Consider the following 21347-nt stretch of genomic DNA (forward strand, 5'->3'; position numbering starts at 1 on the left):
CCACTGTTTATCCACTCACCAGCTGAAGGACACCTGGACAATTTCCAAGGTTGGGAGATTATGAATAAACCACTATAAACCTTAACACAGGTTTTTGCGTGACCATAAGTTTTCACTTCTCTTGGGAAAACACTTAAGAATAGGTTTTCTGGGTCATATGGTACATATATATTTAACCTTATAAAACGCTGCCAATGTGTTTTCCAAAGTGTGATCCCATTTTCCATTCCATCAGCATGTATGACACTTTGGTCGCTTATTTAACTTAAGAAGCTAAAGAACTGCTAAGCAACAGGAGTTGAAGGTGTTTAAGAAAATATAGGGCTCTGATATTTGGACCCACAAGAATATTTTAAAGAAGTGTATCAATAAAATGTATAGCAATCAGTAAAAGAAAGATTAGCACTAAATTCAGTTCCACATAAGATGGACTGAGCCAACAGTTAATTTCATTAATGATTCTTTAGGTGAGAATATATTTTAGGAGTCACAAAACCTATTATGCTGAAGTTTTGCCATTTTTGCACACGTACTCCCCACCAGTTACCTCCTCTCCCCTCACTTCCATTTCCCTTGTCCAAACCTCAAGAATCCTGAAGACCCAGCTCAAATACCAGCTTCTCCTGAAGCATTCTGGGCAGCAATAACCAATTCCTTCTCTGAATTCATATAGCCCTTATAATTCCTCATCATTTTTAACTCCCATTATATATCCCATGCTTGCATTCTATTAAAAACATGTATATTCATTTTTTTTTCTTCCTTGACAATCATACTCTTCTTATACCAGGGCTGCCAAAAGAGATCAACTCAGCTGTACCACCCTCTAAGCCAGAATTGGTCTATGTATGCCAGACTCTTCTGTGGTACAAGTGTCCATAATGTTCAAGGTCAAATGCACCCGCCACTATAAATATCCAGGACGATGAAGAAATGTACGACTCCAGAGTTAACGCACACGCTTCTGGATAGTCAGAGCACTCTGTTTAAAATTTCCTGTGTGGATCTGCCTGAACTGAATTCAACTGGGGAAATCTCCACTTAATCTCCAAATAATAATCTAAAGGGAATTAGAAGATGCCATCACACATTGCTGGGTGGTCCTCCAACAAACCAAAAGACTCAGGAAATTTCCCCTGTTTTAACAAGAAAAGAGGTATTCATCAAAAGAAGCCAACTACTTAAAGAGGGTTAGGGAAGACTATTAAGGAAAAGTAATTCCACGGATTAAAAGTCATGTAAAAATCTTAACGTGAAAGCTGAAGGCTAAGAAAATGAAGAACATTGCCCATACTTTTTTTATCTGCTCTTCCTCTTTACTAGGTCTAGAAAAAAACATATGTTAACTACTACTTTCACTATAGTTTCAACTGAGCTCGCTTCCTGGCCTCTCAAATGGCAACCCAGTGCTACTAGAACAGTGGCAGCATTATTGGGAAATGTCAAAGCTGAACCCCAAACAGCCTTGCTGGAGTCTTTTTTTAAAATCTCAGAAAATCACCTTTTATACCTTTATTTAAAACTGTGATCTTGAGCTAAGCTGCTGTACTTGACTGTGTCCCTTTAACCTAGGGAACTCGCTGCCAAAAAATATTATTGAGGCCAACAGCTTAATAAGTTTTATAGAAGATTAAATATTTATATGAATAAAAATAGCACCTGCAGGGACACCAGGAAGGGTAAAATTACAAGGCCTATGAAATCTTCATGCTTCAGGGCATAAATTGCTTACCAGCTGGATGAGGCGGTTTTCCTCATGGAACAACACTGCACTGCTAAATATGTCTTCCTGAGAAGTATCTCAATGCTGAACACTTTCAGGACCAAAGACTACAGCAGAAGGATTAGTAAGCTCCTGGTAGGAATCCAGCTCAAGGTTGTATGGGATTTTAGAAGACGGACACGATGTTATACCAATCTAAAATACAAAAACAATGATGCAAGAGAGAAGCCAACAACTCCATTCACACTGAATGGGAGTAAGATGGAATAAAAGAATGAAAGATGAGAGAGCTCAAAAGGGGAAACCGGTCCCAAGTCTGATGACCATTATGGAATCTTTGCAGGAAAGAACTGAGGATCCCAAATCTTAAAGCCAGTTAAGGCAAAACCGGAAAGGAAGTAATCAATTACTTAGGCTAAATCTCTTCTTTCTTTAATATTTCCCCCAAAGTAGAAATGAACACAAAGATTATCAATAAGACCTTACTCTTCTAACCTTATGAGAGCAAAGGCCAACACTGACGAGAGAAGAAAACAACAGGGAAAACATAATGAAATAAACAGAAAAATCGGGAGAAACTAACAAATACGTGCAACAATTTTTAGATGCCAGATTTCACTTTTCCTGGCACCACCTATACGGTGGCATTCACAAAAGACTCATTTTTCCTCATGGGCCACAAGAATGATACTAAAGAACAATCAATCCTTTTTACAAATAAAATATTCAACAAAGTATAGAGTAGCATCCAGCCAGGCAAAGTATGCTGATAAGGTTAATGACTTGTTAGCTTTATTGAAAATTCACTTGACTTTGCAAGTCTGGATAAGCCAACGTGCACAAACATTCTAGAGTTACTAGAACTCCTTGATGTACCGCTGCATAATTAGTTGCTTTCTACCAAAGGATTATTTAAGAAACAGCTATGGGCTCCAGGAAGGTGCTCCTGAGCAAAACAGTGTAGGGAAGTGCGTGACGGGTGGCCCCCAGAAGGACTAAATGAACAAAGGGCTCCTGTGGATTTTAATAACACTGATCCACTTATGAATCATAAATCAAATGGGGACCCTCTTGCAGTTCAAAGATTTCCAAGATTTCTGGAGAGAATGCTCCAGCAAAGCAGCATGTTATCAGCCAGGATTAACCATACTCGGCTCTCACTCTTTTAAAAATAGCGTCTTGCACTCTCAAAGAGGTGCTGGCAGGGACCAGCAAAAGTGCAACAGTGGGAAAGGTGGGGGGAGAAGGAGGCAGAGGGACATGCAGGGCCCATGACAGGGATCCTTCAGAAGCCAGAGTTTTGCAGAGATGGCTAGAGCTGAGAGGAGCAGAGAAATGCAGGCTCATAAAGATGAGCCATCACATCCTAAGCCAGAGAGACAAATAAATAGTTGGTATCAACAGGAGCCGTTTCTTATTATTTTTAGAAGGTCTTTAATTTAATGTATATTTTCTTTGCTGAAAAGGAAATAGTGATATTAACAAATTGGTTTTATTTCTAACCTGGCAGGCTGCCTGCAGTGAAATGTAAATACATGTACATGGGAGCCAGGATTAGCATTTACTGAAGAAAAAGAGTAGTCAATATTTTAATGAGGAAGTCTAAGAAAGCAATTGCATGAAACACACTCCGATGTCACAGGGGAGCTTTTTAAGTTAAGCCAACTAGTTCCAAATTACTACTTTTCTCAGCTTTCCTTTAAGGGAAGTTTAGACTTACTTAAAAAAATACAACTGTGGCATTTAGTCTTAAATATCATAAAATAGCTGTAATATTCATCTCTATAAATACATACATTAACCTATATACATGTCTCTCATTATATATATATATATAGAAAAAGGATGTCTCACATGCCATTCTTCAGTTAAGTGGCCCATTTAACAGTGTCATCCTTCTGCTTTTTTCAAAGACAGAAACACTAGGTGAAGAAAATTGATACTATCCAAGAATAAGGGATAGATGTGAGGGGGGAAAAATGCATGGTAGGAAATACGGGTAACCAAAGCAAATAAAAATCAATGATACTTTAAGGACAGAGTTGTGTATATAAGACAAGTTTGGGTGGCAGATAAAATCTACTAGAAAGGCACTATCATATTATTTCTAATGAAACACCCCTAGGAGGCGTATTTCCATTTTAGAACAATTTCATCACCTTAGAAAGAGGTAGAAAAACATTCTGGGTATCGGTTGAGCATGGTAAACTGAGGAGATAATAAAAGGGCTGAAATATCACTCAGAAATGATTATTCATGCTTAAATGAAATCAAATGATCCCAAGTGTTGAAGACTTCTGTATCAACATTTCTGAAATGCAGGGTATCTGATAGGACTAACTACTTTAACAGCACACATTAAAACAGTATTTCCTAGAGTCTCATGAATGCTATCAAGAACATTTTAGGTCTGTCAAATATTTACACATATTACACTCTCACATTGGCCAAATGTTATCTACCCTTCAAACCTCAAGAGGTTTCACTACTAACATCAAGTGCAGAAATTGGTAAAAGAGAAAAAAAAATCACAGAAAATGACCAACAAAACTAAAAGTTGTTATTTTTGAAGAGAATGATAAAATCGATAAACAGAGAAGGTGCATATAATCAATACTAAGATCCTGCAGACATTAAAAGGATCATAAGAAAGACCTTATAACCATTTATACTTTCATATATTCATAATTATATGCTTTTATGAAAATGAGGTATCTATATATCTAAAAGAAATTGTTATACATGACAACCAGGAGAAATATACTAAAATATTCAAAGCAACATTCAGCTTATTAGACAAAAATCATTGCTTTTAAATTACAATTTTTTTAAATCATGCATTCCCACTGTACAACAGTGGAGATGAGTAAAATACATTCACATTCAACAATATAAATGGATCTTAGAAACATAGTAGTGAAAATTTGTCACTAGCACCAGTCTACCTTTGGTGTGATACAATTTTTTTTAAAAAGGTATTATTTATTTATTTGAGAGAGAGAGAGAGAGCATGTGCACGAGAGAGCACAAGCAGGGGGAGCAGCAGAGGTAGAGGTAGACGCAGACTCCTGGCTGAGCAGGGAGCCTGGGGTCATTACCTGAGCTGAAGGCAGACGCTTAACTGACTGAGCCACTAGGTGCCCCTAATGTTCCCATTCTTAAGCTGGATCCTAAGTTTGTAGGTATTCATTTCATTAGTATGCTTTATAACATATTTCATTTGTGTGCATAAAATATTACCAATAAAAACAAAGCACAGAAAGGAAAGAAGAGACCTATTTCCCCTGTCAAATGGTTCTTCCCACCCCCATCAGCAACAAGTGAAAGACTCCTGAGAGCCTCACAGTCTACAGACCTAGGAGATCAGAAGACTAGAAGCTGTTTCTATACCAGTCAAGAGCTATTTTATGATGAGCTAGAATATTTTTCTATAAAAATCTATCCACTAACCCTCCTGCCATCCATTCAGAAACACTAAGTACAAAAAAGGGAAAAAAAGGGTGTGTGTGGTGGTTGGGGCGGAGGAGGTGGGGTACTGTGGCACCTCCCTGGGAAATCTCATCCTCAAAACTGAAGTACTGAAATTGGGGAAGAAAAAATAATAGGAGTACATGTTGGGAAGTAGAGTGTTTTATATATTGGAACAGAGATCTAGACTTTCAGCATTTAGATCTCTGGATGATGCTCCCCAAAAACTGGGACTTGACCAAGGAGGTATGTGCATTAATATTTCCTCCAGATACAGACCCAAGAAGGAAATCTGACCATCACACAAGAAGACAGACCCCTAAGAGGAAACCTCTAAGTCTGCTAACAAGCACCCAACAAAGCATCTATGATAGGCTACTGCAGAAGAAGGGAAAACAATGGTCCACAAACTCAAAGATCAGTGCCTCTGAACATATGATACTTGAGGACATCAGAGGTCTTACCCAACTGTGAATTCTTGAGGACAGGGGCCAAGTCTTGTTTCCTCGTGTGTTTCTAGCATTTAAAGAAGTGCCTGGCACAAAGTAAACATAGAATGACTATTTTTTAAATAAATTCAACTGTTTCAGATCTACAAGAGAAAGCAAAATAGACCTTGGTATAAAAAGTACAGAAAACTGTCAGGAGAAATAAGATATGAAAGAGAAACAGAATAAAAGGAAGATGAGTGAGATAAGAAGAGAGACTATGTAACCAAAAACTCATGGACAGGACGTAAATTCACGTTAAAGGCAGTAAATATGAGAGGGATAACGTAGAAAAAGCACACTGTAACATTTCAAGACTACAAATCAGCTGGAAGAGGCCAAACAGCCACTGTAAGTTTAGATTAAGTTCCAATTTAGTTGGCCAAGAGAGCAACATAGGCAGGAGCCCATAACCCTCAGCATGAATTCCTTTGGTTTCCAGAGTCTCTATTGAGAATATAGTGAATTGTAAAGAGGACTCTAATTTGCCCACTCCCTGAACCCATGCCATTGAAATAAGACATGCCAGTTCCTCCAATTAAGAGCTAGAGGTCATTTCTCCACCCCCTGAATCCACGATAGTCAGGAGAATTCCTTTGGCCAGCAGAATCTTAGCAAAGTGATGTCATCAGAGTCTCAGAAAGTACTTAGCATTGGAGTTTGCCCTCATGTGCTGCTTTAGAAACTTTCAGATATGTGGCTCCAATTCCTGAAACATGCATAAGGATCACCCCCAGTTGACCCAGCCGCTGAATGCACTCACATGAGAACTGCCCAACTGAGCCCAGCCCAAATTACCCACCTACAAAATCTTGAACTAATAAATGATTGCTTTTTTAAGCCACTAAATGGGGTGGGGGTGGGGGTGGAGGGTAGGCTATGCAGCAAAAACTAGCTGACCCAGAGGTAGTCAGCTGTCAGTAATAGTCTCTGCCCAAGTGAGGAGGCCTTTGGATCTGACCTCAGTCCTAACCACCCCACCTTGTCTTTATACGTAGATTTAATCATCACTCGGGAAGAATTTAAATGAGTTATGTGTTAAGAAGGAACATTCCAGACTTATGAAACCGCTGGTTCTTAAGCCAAAGACGGTTCTAGTAAAGCCATATCCTAATGAGAAGGTAGGGGAGAGGAACAAGGGAAGCAAAGTCAGTGTCCAAGTAACCTTGAGCAGGTTAACCTTGAAGTATAACCTTCAGCTTTATGGTTTCCTGGAAAGCCCATCTCCCTCAAATACCCTCAAAAGCAGAGGGAAAAATAAGATGAAAATTATCAAACAGGAAAGAGTACATATTAAGGTCACTTATCCATTAGAAAATACGTATTTATTTAGTGTCTCCAGTGTGCCAAGATCTGGACATATATATATCCAGGTATATAGGAGTGAACAAAACTGGTATGATTCCTGCCTTCATAGAACTTACTGTTTCAACATCTAGATCACTGGGGTTCCTGAAAAGATCAGCATAAATGGGACAAAACTAATAATTTAAGTTATAATAGATGAAAACACGTATCAACTGGAAAAAGCCCAATGAATACAGATCAAAAAGATGATTATTATCAAGGCGAACCCATACCTAGATGCATCCTGTCAAAATGTTTGAGTTACAAGAATCAAGTCTCACAAACATCCAGGCATGGGAAAACAATAACAACAACAACAACAACAACAACAACACACATACCCCAAATATTCATGATAAAGAAAAAAAAAAATCAGCCTTTCCTCAGACTTCTCCTTTGATACAAAAATTAGTTTAACAAAATCACAGAATTTTGAGGGAAAACGTTCCAACTCAAGAATTGTATACCTAAAGAAAGAATGGAAAAATATCCTCCCAAATGCATGAATTCAGAAAACCAACCATGCATCCTTCTTGAAAAATTATCTAAAGCCATATTCAATCTCACTGAGAGATTAAGAAAAATTAAAAGGTCAAAATAAGAAAGATAAAGTATAATAATCTAATCGGGAATAATAAAACCAGTAAAGAATAGAAATAACAAAATAATTATATCAAATCCATTTTAAAAGCTAAATAGAAATCATAAATATTTTATGAAAAAATAAGGCATATGTTGTAAGAATAATAATTTCTTAAAATAATAGAAATTTTGTAGAACGTCACATTATATTAACAGAGGCCAAGATCTAGGACTGAGGGAGAGCAGTAGTATGTGTATGGGGTGGGAAGTATGCTAAATTCTTCCATTTAACTAGAAGGTGTAAAAATGCTGTTTGCCCTTAAATCTGAGAGAGATTGTTAGACTAAAGAATGCTTTTGAGAGACTTAAATGAAAACAGAACTTAATACAAAACATACACTCTATGAGACATTAACAAAGAATATCTATATGCCCAAAGATAGAAAAGAATGGGGGAAAAAATCACCCAAGAATCAAAAAGAAAACATAATGAAAATAGTAAGGCTAATATTTTATTTATGACAATACTTATAAATGCCTTAAACTTCTCTGTGACAAGAATAAAAAGGAAAAAGCCAGATTATGAAACTAAAGTCAACTGTATATTTATTACAAGAGATACACCTAAGACAAATGAGTACAAAAGGATGAGTAAAAAGATGAACAAAGATATACTAAAGAGATACAAATAAAAAGAAAATCGAAGTTTTAAAATTAATATTAAACAACGGAAAACTCAAGGCAAAACACATTGTATGTTCAAAGAAAGATTTCATATTAGAGGAGTACAGTTCAATGCAAATATACAATATTCATGTCTCAAATAATACTGCGCTGACTCACAGAATACAAATATCTCTATAAATAAGTTACAGAATAGTAAGAACAAATTGATAAAGGACTGCAACTTTCTTCACAGTTGGTCAAAGAAGTTCAAAGAAGACAAAAAAGGAGCTGGAGACAGAACAGCTTGATAATATAATTAATAAGATTAAGTTCTCTAAATAAAATAACTTTTAACTCCAGTGCCCATGGACTCCTTCCCAAAGATCATCAGGCATACTCTTCTACAAAGACAATGCCAGTAAAATTCAAGTAAACATCATAGCAGGTATATTTCAGAGATAATTAAATAAAACTAGAAATTCATCATAACACATGGAATTTTAAAATTCAACCATTTTAAAATTTCAAATTCATCTTTAAAAAATTTGGGGGTCATAGAAGATATAAAAATGCCACTTCAGTTTATTAATAAATAAAGAATCCAACATATCAAAAGGTATAGGATGCAGCTAAAATGGGAATCATAGGAAAATTCATAGTTTGAAATATTTTAATTAATAAATGACAAAAAAAATCAACCCAGCATGCAACTTAAGAAGCTGGTAAGAGGGGCGTCTGGGTGGCTCAGTTAGTTAAGTGTTTGCCTTAAGCTCAGGTCATGATCCCGGGGCCCTGAGCCCCACGTGGGGCCACCGGCTAAGTGGTGAGTCTGCTTCTCCCTCTCCCCCTCCACCCCACTCATGCTCTCTCTATTGCTCTCTCTCTCTCATAAATAAATAAAATCTTAAAAAAAAAAAGCTGGTAAGAAAATAGCAAAACTGTGGAAATAGTAAGTGAATTCAATAGTTGGTTCTTCAAAAATACCTCTGGCAAAGCTCATTAAGATAAAGATATTCGTGGGTGCCTGGGTGGCTCAGTTGGTTAAGCGACTGCCTTCGGCTCAGGTCATGATCCTGGAGTCCCTGGATCGAGTCCCGCATCGGGCTCCCTGCTCGGCAGGGAGTCTGCTTCTCCCTCTGACCCTCCCCCCTCTCATGTGCTCTCTCTCATTCTCTCTCTCTCAAATAAATAAATAAAATCTTTAAAAAAAAAAAAAGATAAAGATATTCGTATTAAGGATGAGAAAAGTGACTTCACAAGAGATTTATAGGATTATTTTTAAAATGGTAACAGAATATTTTGTATGCATCTGTATTAACAAATTTCACCTCTAGATAAACTGGTATTTCAACACGGAAATATAAATTATCAAAGTTGATTCAATAAGAGACAGAAAACAACCTAAATATGTCAACACCCTTGAAAGGAAATTAGAGGTTTCAAAGAATTTATCCCCCCAAACGAGCCAGACACAGACATTAATTCTATCACATCTAAAGAAGAAGAGGGGTGACCCCTTGTACTTAAACTGCTCCAGAGCATGATATTGGGGGAAGAGGACTAGAGGGGATGGGGAAATTTTGTTAATTGATATTATGAGGCTACAATTACCCTTGTTCAAAAAAATGTAACTAAAATGGCACAAAAAGAGAACTTTACAGATATAACCTAGACATTATATGCAGAAACTCCAAATAAAATGTTATCACAACTTAGGCTTATTTCTGATATGCAAGAATGAATACCTCTTAGAAAATCTACCAATAAATGGAAAGACACCTAATGTTCTCCAATGGAATGACTCAGTATTATTATGGAGAGGCCAATTCTACTCTGATCATTTGCAAATATAATCCAATCATCATCAAAATCCAACAGAAAAACAGAGATAATAGCTAAGATAATTTTGAAAGGGAAGGCAGAGGCAAGATTGGTGTTACTAAATATATACCAAAATGACAACAATCACATAAACATTGCAGCATTGACATAGGAAATTATTTACATTACCCAAATTAGAAACTACCTACCTTTCCACTGTTCAGGAGGAATGGGTAAAAATTCTTTAAGCTACCGCCATGCAATTGAAGAGCATGCAGTGATTAAAAATTAAATTGTAGAAGTCACAGAAAGATGTTCAAGTCTTATGGGTAATTAGGACTAAAACTTTACAAACAAATTAATAGGATAATTTTTTTTAGGAATGCAAACTAATCACAGGGGATAAAACCTTAAAAGATATATACTAAATGTAAACAAAGGATATTTTTTCATAATGGGATTAAATGATTTCTAATATTTGGGCTCTTCATCATTTCTCAAATTTTTCAAAACAAATATATTGCTACTGTTTTCCAAAAAATATTCTTTTTTAAAGCTCAAGTCCTCTAAAATCCAGTATTCTATTAATTTAAGTATACTTCTACATGACTGAAATTCATTTGAAATATATATAAAGGAAATCTGTGCTTTGTGCCAATGGCAAGCATCTGGATATGACTCACCAAAAAAATTACTATATGTCTGAAGGAAATATTAAAACAAATAGCCCAGCACTGCAGTAACTGCATAGAACTGTATATATTCACTCTGTGCACTGGACAGGAATTTTTCATTTCATACATCATTTACAACTTGCTGCAGTGATTCTGCAAAATCAGTCCATACCATTAGCACACACAAAGAGAAACATCCAATGTTCTCATTGTTGGAAAATTCAAGTGTTTTGGGCTCCAGTGTGCACATATGTCAATACTCCATCTAAGCAGATGTTGCTCTGATAACCAGGATGAGGCCACCAGTGACCAGGAACCACAGATAGGGGATCAGATATCTGGGGTCAAGCCCGTTGACTTTTTTAAATCTATAATTTTAGCTTGGCTTGTGCTCATAGATATACTTAATTTTAAAAACTATTTGAAACAAATGAAAACAAAATGGAGAAAGTCATAAGCAAATCCCTCCAGAGGGGCTTATTTTTTTAATGAGAACCAGCTCTGATTTCTAAAATATTTTATCAAGACATTTGATATCAACCATCTGCTTTACTCAACACTTCATCAAATGAATGTCTGATGCATTCACCTAAGTCCCTGCTCTTTCTTAACAGTGTTGGTATTTTCAAGTCACAGCATGGAGAAGTATATTTCCAAAGCAACACAAAATATTGCCTTGTATACTTTAGGACAAAGAGAAAGATGTTTTCCTGGACAGTGAAATGCTCCCAGGGTCAAAAGCATTCTGGAATAGCAAAGAGGCTTAGGAATAGCAAATGTCAACTTCGTTCTGCTTCCAACATGCCCTAACACTCAAACTCTCTCTCTCTTCCCTTCTTTCTCCTTATGTAGGAAAACACAAACCACAATCTTCTGCTGAGTTCTGCCATATCCTCAGGTCTAGCTACAGAAATGGAAATGAATTCCAAGAAACATCCAATGAATTGCAAACATCTGATTTCACTACTCTATGGATTTTCCCTTTACTTTGCTTCATTCATTTCTAGAACAATGGGGATCCAGAGTTACACTCAGTCTCAAGAGGGAGTGCATCTATGAGTCATCCACATGACACTCATCACAACCAGCCATAACTAACCACAGAATTATCAAGCTCATCAACAATACCTTCCTTTGAAATTGCCAACTGTCCCTACCTACACACCAATAGAATCTTTAGCAACTGGCTTGATTTTTTTCCAGGACCAAAAGTTGAGTAGTTGATGAGTACTTCTTATTGTGCAGAGGGCATCACAGTCTTAGTAACAAAGGTCAAATTCATGACAAGTATCAGAACAAATACACAGGAGTTTGTGAAGTAAAGCCATTAACATGTAAGTTGTTCATTCTCATGTCACAAATATTTGAAATCACTATGTCTAAGTAATCAAACAGGAGATCACCCTCCCTGCTGAAATCGAACTTTGACTACTTTGAATTAAAAAAAAAAAAAAGCACTCTGAAGAGGATTCCATGGGTAATTCTAGAGCATCCCCAAGGGGACGTGCATACATACCAAGGTAAGAGTTCTTCTTTGATTTATTCTTCTTCTGTTCACTGAAGAATTCAAGAAATCCAGAAGTCTGTAAAAAGAAAAAGGTTTGGCTTAAGGAAAAAGATTTTTAAAAAATAGCAATCAAACTGATGAAGGAGAATTGACAGTGGTAATATGTGTGCTCGGCTAAAAATGAGGCGTTCTCAGTGGGAAGTTGATAAAAATCTGCAAGCCATGGAGGTCATGGCCAGAAAGAATGAACACTGACTGCTTCACATCTCAAAATGGAAGTACTGCTTCTAATTGAAAAGGGAGCCTATGAAGTACTATTCATTGGCCTTCCCTCCCAAAAAAGAGGTAGACAATGAATTGAATAAAAATTCATTTCATATTAAATCCAATGATGTATACATTCCAATTCATGAGTAGTTTAAGCACTTATTTATGAAAAGAGAGGAAAACTTGTGTTATTTTCTCACAGGTCTCCATCTGAGAAAAGTACAAGGTAAGTGAAAGCAAATTTCTTCCCCAAAAATAATTACAGAAGAATTCTACGTTGAGGATGAAACAGAGGTAGGAGTTTGTTATGCCAATTTGCCTAACCATAACATAAAATTTTAATATAAAAATAGCCAATCTAGAACTATATCCTTTTTTGCAAAAGATCAGAATTTGAGTGAACTTTTGCCTCATTTGTGTTTCTGTTTGGGGATAAGTGTCTTGGATATTGTGTGGCTCACCTATTGTCACCAGCATCATGCAAATAAGATGACATAGAGCATAGGTAAAAGATAATGTATGCCAAGAGTGAGTGCCAAATAAGAAATAACAAGTCCAGAAATCCAGCAAGAACAGCAGAAGCAGAAAGTGACCACATAGGTTTTGGTTATTCGATACAGTGTTAGACCAGAAATAGACTACCTCTTGATGGATATCTGGTCTTATGGGAGAAAGCAACCTATTAATTATTATTTATTTTTAAGCAAAGAAACCAGAGTTGAGATGGTCAAACATGGTATAAATGGTTCCATGAGCATCTTACCATTATTCTGAGACTGAAATGGACATGGACATTAGGAGCTCATGGAAGGAAAAGGCATTTTAATTAAAGACAATGGTAGTTTTAGAAGAGCAATAAATATTGATCGAATTACTGGTCACTCTACAAACTGGATTTAACAATCGTTTTCCAAAATCAAGGCAGAAGGGTCTTGCCAAATGAATGAAGTAGGACTAGAGTAAGTTTTAAAAATAAAACATGAACTGTGGTGCCTGGCTGGCTCAGCGGGACCAGCATGCGATTCTTAATCTCGGTTGTGAGTTCGAGCCCCACATTGGGTGTAGAGATTACTTAAAATGGAGATGAATCGTGAGACACTTTGGACTCTGAGAAACAAACTGAGGGTTCTAGAGGGGAGGGGGCTGGGGGGGATGGGTTAGCCTGGTGATGGGTATTAAAGAGGGCACATTCTGCATGGAGCACTGGGTGTTATATGCAAACAATGAATCATGGAACACTACATCAAAAACTAATGATGTAATGTATGGCGATTAACATAACATAAAATAAAATTTTTAAAAAATGAATAAATAAAGGGGCACCTGGGTGATTCAGTCAGTTTACTATCTGACTCTTGATTTTAGCTCAGGTCATGATCTCAGGGTCATGAGATCAAGCCCCACATGGGGCTCATGCTCAGCGTGGAGTCTGCTTGAGATTCTCTCTCTCCCGCTCCTTCTGCCCCTCTCACTCATGCTCTCTCTCTCTAAACAAATAAAATATAAAAAATTTAAAAACAAATAAATTTTAAAACAAAAAATAAAGCATGAGCCTTAAAAGACTTGTTTCATTAAAATTACGGTTACCTGAAACACGGGGAGATTAAAATAGATTAGGAAGGACGGGGTAACCAAAACTGGGAAGAAAAAGAACCAATAGGTAGTGAAATGAAAAATAATTCAGAACAATCAGGAGTCTGGAGCAAACTGAGCCTTGGCCTCTAGTTACTGTTTCTGAGCCATTATAGAAAGATAATAAGACCTTACGGAGTATTACTCAGCCTCAAAAAATAAGGAAATTCTGCCGTTTGTGACAACATGCACAAACCTGGAGGACATGATGCTAAGTGAAATAAGCCAGTCACAGAAGGACAAATACTGCATGATTCTAGTTACATGAGATAATCTACCATAATCAAAATATAGAAACAGAGAATAGGATGTTGGTTGCCAGAAGCTGAGGAGAGGGGAAATGGGGAACTGTTTTTCGATTGGTGTTTGAAGTTTCCATTATTCAAGATGAATAAATTCTAAAGGTCTGCTGTACAACATACTACCTACAGTTAACAAGAGAGTCTTGGTATTGTGCACTTTAAAATATGTGAAATGTTCTTACCAAAAAATCCACAAAAGAACACAAAGATATTAGACGTGACTGATATGTTTAGTGCCTTGGCTCTGGTGACGGTATCGCAGGTGTACACATATGCCCAACCTCATCAAGGTGTGTACATTAAATGTGTGCAATTCTGTTTTAAGACTGTATTTTTAAGTAACCTCTACACCCAACATGGGGCTCAAACTCACAACCCTGAGATCAAGAGGCATACTCTCCACCTACTGAGCCAGCCAGGTATCCCTGCAATTTTTTCGTGTATCAGTAATAGCTCAGTAAAACTTGAAAAAGAGAAAACACCTTGCTGACCACTAAGCACACTCAGTATTACCTAATGTAAGCACTCTCAGACAGAAGGTGCCTATGACAAGCACCTGATCCTGTTTTCCAGACTTAATGTTCAGTGCTTCCTTCCATGTACACACTGCATTCAAAATTAGATTTTTAGCCACAAGGCACATAAGAATGTTACTTTGAAGAAAGATTGCTCAGGGCGCCTGGCTGGCTCAGTCAGTGGAGCATGTGACTCTTAATCTTGCGGTCGTGAGTTTGAGCCCTACATCGGGCAGAGAGATTACTTAAAAATAAATGAAGAGAAGAGAGGAGAGGAGAGGAGAGGAGAAAAGATTGCTCAAAATGCAAACACCCTTTAGAAGAAAATTCAAGTCTATTTCATTTGGAATGGTCACAAAGACTTTTATCTTCTATACAGTTCATAGCTCATATTTATTGATTTAAAAGAAAGATAAATAACAATTGCATTATTTTTGGAAACAGACTACACTCTAGAGATTTCCAACATTTTTATTCTCAAAAGTAAAATTATAATTTTGTCTGGTACACAAATAGTATTTATTAAAATGTTTCTCCATTTTGAAACCATATTATAGGTAAATGTACAATTTCCATTTATAGATATGTGACATGTTAAGACTAGCTCAAAGCCCTTGGGGTGCCTGGATGGCTCAGTCAGTTAAGCGTCTGACTTCGGCTCAGGTCATGATCCCAGGGTCATGGGATCAGGTCCCGCATCAGCCTCCCTACTCAGCGGAGAGTCTGCTTCTCCCTCTCCCTCCACCTCTGCCCCCAACTCAGGCTTCCTCTCTCTCCCTCTCAAATAAATAAATAAAATCTTAAAAAAAAAAAAAAAAGAACTTTATTTACAAAAACAGGAGGTGGCCTGAATTTGGCCCATGAGTTATAGTTTGCTTACCCCTATTCTAGAGGTTCACTGTTAGTACTACTACATTTCAACATGGCTTATACATGTGTGGGCATGTGTGATAACATGAATTTGAGAAGAGAATGAGGATATAGGAACAAAAAAGAAAATTATAATAGGAAAATAAGATGAAGGTCCACATAGTTACTAAATAGCTCTAAGCAGCCTAGAAGCCAAAGCAAAAAGAATGACATGTCTACTGGGTTATGGTAGAGAGAATAATGGCTCTCCAAAGATGTCTGTGTCCTTTTCCGCAGAACCTATGAATATATTGGATTACATTGCAAGGGGGATTGAAGGCTGTGGATGGAATTAAAGTTGTTAACAGCTGACCTCAAAATAGTAAAATTACTCTGGATTATCTGGGTAGGCTCCACGTAATCACAAGCGCCATTTAAATGTGGAAGAGGGAGGAACCAGAGAGTTGGAATCATGACAAAGACTAGACTGGCTATTGATGGCTTTGAAGATGGTCAAGGGACCATGAGTCAGGGAATGTGGGCAGCCTCCAGAGGCTGGAAAAGGCAAGAAAAGGATTCTCCAGTAGAGCCTCCAGGAGGAACAGAGCACTGCCAACACTTTGATTTTAGCCCAGGGAGACCCATCTCAGACTTCTGACCTCCAAAACTTTAAGGTAATAAATGTGCATTGTTTAAATCTACCAAGTTCATGGAAATTTGTTACAGCAGATGTAAGAAATTAATATGTAGGTCCACAATAGAAAGGAGAAATTTCTCTGTGGGTCTTTGTATTATGTAACAATGTGGATTACACACTGAATGAGATGCCCACAATGAATATAATGCCAAGTTCCCTGTTCTTCTTTCCTGAAATGACCCTTGGGTAGGCTGATGGCACAGCAGCAAACCAGCACAGAAAATGGTCTTCTGCAAGGAGCCAACACCACAAGATCCATCCTCTAAGAGTCTGGCTTCATGTAAGGATCGAAGTTAGAATATCCATATGTAATACTCTTTGAAGTGTGGGGTGTTACGACATGTCAGGAGAAGAAGAAATCTGTGTTCACATATGTGTAGGAAAGATCACTCAAAATTAAACAGTTGTTTTTTATGTAAAGCTTCTCTGAACCTTTAACATGCTCATGCAAATCTCCAAGGAGACAATAATATATACGGGCCCTTCCAGCCATAAATCCTTTTTCTTTTCCAGGAATATCCAGAGCTTAGAATCCTGCATAACCCATTTTTGGAAAACTTGGACATGTAGCAATGGGCAAACCCAAAAGCTCTTAGGGAATTCTTACATGCTCTCCAGGTGTTAAGGAAACTAATGCTCGATGAAATTAAGTGATCGATCCCTAGCGCTGCCCACTGTGATTAATTCACAAGAGTCTTGCCCTCGCAGCCATTCTGTAAGCATCCAGGCTGAGCCTCCCCTCTGTTTAGGATGAGCTTCAGGGCTCCCCCTCAGCAGGCATGAACTAACTGTAGAAGGAGGCATGCCTGCACTTGTGGGACATCCACTAGAATAACCATTATGTTTGTAGCACGTATGTCTGGATTCAAAAGCCCTTCTTTAGGAGAGTCCCAAAGTCTACAGCCTTAGCATAAAGGAAAGGAACATAACACAGCTATTTGGTTTTTTTTCAGGGGGGGGGGTCTTGGCCTTCGCCCATCCTGTTCATCACTCTTGTAAGAAAAGAGCCTTTTTGTAGAAAGGGGGAGCTCAATTTTTAGCATCTCTATTTAGAGAACAGAAAATGGGATGCTACCAGAGACATATTATACCTTTTCCTTTAAGTTATATTTTTTTTTATCTTAATTGGTTTCCAAACTTCATTTTTGTTCCAAGATGAATGTAGACTGTGTTGTTAAATGTCAAGAAATGAAAGCTAATCTACAAAGTGGCCCAGCAGTGTATTTTCTGTTCCTGTACCATAGCAAGGAAAATATCAGCAGCAGCCTCTAAAGGTTTAGGAACAGCTAACATTAAAAATTCTTCTTCTGTTAGCCCCCCAAATTTCTACAATATTTGTAGTTTTGTCTTTAAGACAATAAGTTTTTTCTTTCAGTTGCAAGCCCCCAACCCATAAGAGAACATGTAATTTCATAGGACGTGTGACACCATGGCAAACACAGTTGAGTGAGTTTAATACAAATCAATCCATTTAAAATGATCCAAGAAATATTTGCCAAATGATTGATGCTGGTTGTCCCAAAACATAATAAATTAAACATAGAGGCACAAATTTAGGGTTACTTGGAAATGTTAAGGATCTATGTCACTACTGTGTAGACTACAGTGATTTCACACTCTATGCCATGAGGACAGGAACATTTTAGGAAGCCCCCAGATTTCCGTATTCACTCAGCACATCCCAGGGAGCAGCCACATAATCACATAGGACTGATTTCCTGGGGTCACTGGCTTTGTAGCATGTCTGAGCTGCAAGGTCAGGGAGTGGTGGTGGTGGGGTATGCAGCAGGTACGGTTTCTGATCTAACAAGTGAGGGAACATGGTAGGCACCATGCAGATGCTTGGTTGGCTGTGGCAGAAGTTAGGCCTGTGTTCCTATCTCCCTCCCCCTCCCCCCCCACCTGCTCAGCATCTAACCAGCTGACTCACTTAGATGCAGAGCTTAACAGGGTCGGGAGTCAGAGAGATGGGCTGGGCACAGTATGGCAGCTCCCTGAGAAGGCTGGATCAGGAGTTCTATGTTATAAGTCTGATGGTATAAATAAAATTTCTGAGAGTTTCCTGGAGTTTTTAATTTTCTTAAGAAACCGTGGAAAACACGACTATGAAGTTTCATTAGCAAAGCTTACCCAGCTCTGGAGACATACAGTATTTAAGAAGTGGAAACAAGGCAAAAGCCTCCACCCAACAGTCCCAAGCTAGAATTGCAGACTGAGAGCTGCTCGCATTTTAGCATCCATGCACAGGGCATGTGCATTAAGGTTTCAGTGATCACCAACTAACACTATGTGGTCCCCTAGTAACCTACTTGAAGCAGCTACATAAGAAGTACATTTGAAATCAATTCTGTACCAGATATAATCCTGAGCTGCAAACCCCTCAAAAGATTTTTAAGGATTTGCTTCACACCTTCCAAACATGAACTTGAAACCATCTTCCACTTTGTGGTTGGTTAATTGTTTGCAAAAATGGCCACAATGATTCCTCCCATTCCTTTACAATGCACAGCCCTTTGCAATGCAAATCTGCAGCTCCCCCATCAAGAAGTGTTTTTTGGGGGGTGGGGGGCCTGGGTGGCTCAGTCAGCTAAGCATCTGACTCTTGGATTCGGCTCAGGTCCTGATCTCCTGGTTCATGAGATCGAGCCCCACATTGGGCTCCATGCTCGGTGGAGTCTCCTTGGATATTCTTTCCCTCTGTCCCTTCCCCCACTCATGCTCTCTCTTTCTCTCTCTCCCAAATAAATAAATCAATCTTAAAAAAATAAAAAGATTTTTAAAAATACCTCTTAAATATGGGCTTTTAAAAAAGACCTCTTAAATATGGTCTTGGTCATGTGACTTTCTTGGCCAAGAGGGTATCTGCAAACATGATACAAGCAGAGACTTGAAAAGCACTAGCACACTGGGACTTCTCCTCTTTGGACTGCCATGATGTGAATAACCTCTTGCTAGATGCTGGAAACATGGTCCAGCCAATAGCTAGGGCCAGCAACATGAGAGCAAGGCTATCTTAGACCATCTCCTCCACTCCAGCCATCCAAGCCCAGGTGAGACCTACTGGCAGCACTGCCTAGCAGAGCCCAGTCCAGATTGCCGGCTTAAAGATGGGCGAGCAAATTAAATGGTTATTCTTTTAAGCTTTTATGGTTTAGGGTGGTTTGTCACTCATCAATAGACAACTGACACATAGATCCATTTTCCCCCTATATCAAACTGAATGTCCTAAAACAAAAAGCACAGAAGAAACGGTTATCCATAAGCATTGAAAGGTTTCTCACTTGTTCACCAACATACGTGCATGGATCTCTTGGTTGTAAACACGAATCTGAGTGGGTTCTTGCTGCTGCTACTGATCTTGCTATGTATCTTCGTCAGTCAAAACAAGTGTTCTCTAAAAGTGGTCCTGGTGATATTATGTGCTGTTTTCTAAGAACTAGCCTAGAAAAAGCAGCTAAATCAATAAACCTCAAGAAGCTCCATCATCTTCCACCACAACTAAACAAAAATGCCCAGGACTTGGTAAAACCCAAATATTGTAGTACTTTTTATATCAAAATATTGACTATGAGTTTAAACTTTACTACCTATGAAAGAGTAGTATTACCTCCAATCTTGAAGGTGCAAAAATTAGGACTATGGGATTTTGAATAAAACAGATAGGGATTCACATCTTGGCTCTCCCATTTAATAGCTAGAGAACTTGAGTATTAAAAAGTTATAATAACAGGTAACATTAAGTGTTTATTATGTACCTAATATTATACCTAATAACCAGTATCATGTAATTCTTACAATAATTCTGTGGGATAAGTTCTATTAATATTCCCATTTTTACAATGAGGCTTACGGAGATTAGGTGACTTCCCAAGAAAACACACCAGGTACACGGGAGAGCCCAGATTTGAACCCAGGCAGTATGATTGCAGAGAACATCTTCTATCCATCCCATTTTGACATGCTATCTCTCAAATTATGTAACCAAGTCACTCATTCTTCGTTAACTTTTCATGTATTGAGTTACTCATTCATTGATGCAGTCATTCTAAGAATATTTAAGGAGCGCCTCTCACATGCAAGGGTTTGAAGCACTGGGCAATCAATAGTGATGTGGTCCCTGCCCTAATAGTGTTTCAGGTTTAGTGGGTAAAGGAGATTATAATCAAATAACTTAGTCTCTCCTTCAGCACCCTCTGCACCCTATTTTTAGACCAACCTTTTTCTACTGGAGAGCCGCATCACTCCTTTGCCAGAAATCCTTCTCCAGGATTCTAGTGGTTTCAAACTATGCCCACAAATTATTCAACATTCTTCCTGGCAAGAAGTAGAACTTAATTCTCCTCTTTTGAGTGTGGGCTGGAATTACTGACTTGCTTCTAACAAAGAGAACGTGGTAGAAGTGACAGGAAAGAAGGCATGTGTCGGCAAGAGGAGGTAGGAACTCTCCCCTAAAACTTGAAGAGTTCCATTTTTTAAGAGATTCCTAGAGATCAGGGCACTATTCAAATGGGAAGTTACAGAGGGGACCCCATGGACTAGACTGGGAGCAGCACTGCATCCTTTTTACATGAATGAATCTAGCCAAATATAAAGCTGGATCCCAATGAAACTGGGCTTCTACTTCATCTCCTAATTATGGCAATTCTAGAGGTAGAGAGGAAAAGAGAAGGAATTAAATGAAGTTTTAAAAGAAGTAACTAGTTTTTAAAGGGTCAGGAGATGTCAACACAGTAATGAAGGCTGTCTCTCTTTCTCTCTCTAAATACTGGTGGGACATCATGCAGCTTTATGTACTCTTGAAATCATTAC

General features: G+C 38.0%; 1 long non-coding RNA gene across 2 annotated transcripts in view; it reads right to left on the minus strand.

Moving 5' to 3' along the window:
* LOC115944040 (uncharacterized) overlaps positions 1-21347 on the minus strand; it is an 892253-nt gene that overhangs the window by 348542 nt on the left and 522364 nt on the right. For both annotated transcript variants that reach the window (XR_014140819.1, XR_014140818.1), the window contains exon 6: positions 12286-12352. This is a non-coding gene — a long non-coding RNA (uncharacterized LOC115944040). The remainder of the gene's footprint in view (positions 1-12285; positions 12353-21347) is intronic.

The sequence above is a fragment of the Leptonychotes weddellii genome, chromosome 16 (assembly GCF_054177405.1).
Source record: "Leptonychotes weddellii isolate Sample4059 chromosome 16, ASM5417740v2, whole genome shotgun sequence".
NCBI lineage: Eukaryota > Metazoa > Chordata > Mammalia > Carnivora > Phocidae > Leptonychotes > Leptonychotes weddellii.